Here is a 728-nt window from a genome sequence, read left to right as displayed (position 1 = left end):
TCCTGGCTAATAGCCATTGATGGGCCTAACCTCCATGAATGTAGCTAGCTCTTTTTTGAACCTTGTTAAAGTCCTGGCCTTCACCACATCCTCTGGCAAGGAGTTCCCCAGATTGATTGTGTGCTGGGTGAAGAAATGCTTCCTTTTGTTTGCTTTAAACCTGCTGCCTATTCATTTCATTTGGGTGCCCCTAGTTTTTATGTGATGATTATGACATTTTCGGTCTTACTATCTCTCCCTTTCCTGGTGGTTCCTAACATAGTTAGCATTTCTGAAATGAGCAGATGTTTTCAGAGCACTGTCCACAACAACAGAAGGGATTGTCTGAGCACGCTGAACCCTTATGTTCTAGTCCGTTAGTATCCCAAAAACTGGACTAAGCCATCAAATTGACCCAAAGTGGGCTGGTTCTACTAACATATTTAATAATATTTGTATGGTGGGAGAATGTAGGTGTTGCTAGGGACATAAGAGCCCCATTGTCTATGCACTACACAACCACAGGAATCAACACAATGCTTATCCCCAGAGAACTGGCACACTCATTGCAGCACCGCAGGCAATCAGAGCTGAAAATGGGCATCTCTAGAAATCCTCTTTCATCTGATTGCTCTGATCTTAGCATTTGAATTTAGGCTGGGGCCTCCAAAGACATTTTGGAAGGATTCAGGAGAGAGAGAGAGTTAGGACAGCCCACTAGACAGAAAGTGAGGCAGAGAAAAGAGGCA

Source organism: Pelodiscus sinensis, chromosome 17 (assembly GCF_049634645.1).
Source record: "Pelodiscus sinensis isolate JC-2024 chromosome 17, ASM4963464v1, whole genome shotgun sequence".
Classification (NCBI taxonomy): Eukaryota; Metazoa; Chordata; order Testudines; family Trionychidae; genus Pelodiscus; species Pelodiscus sinensis.
Note: the sequence above shows the minus strand (reverse complement) of the source record.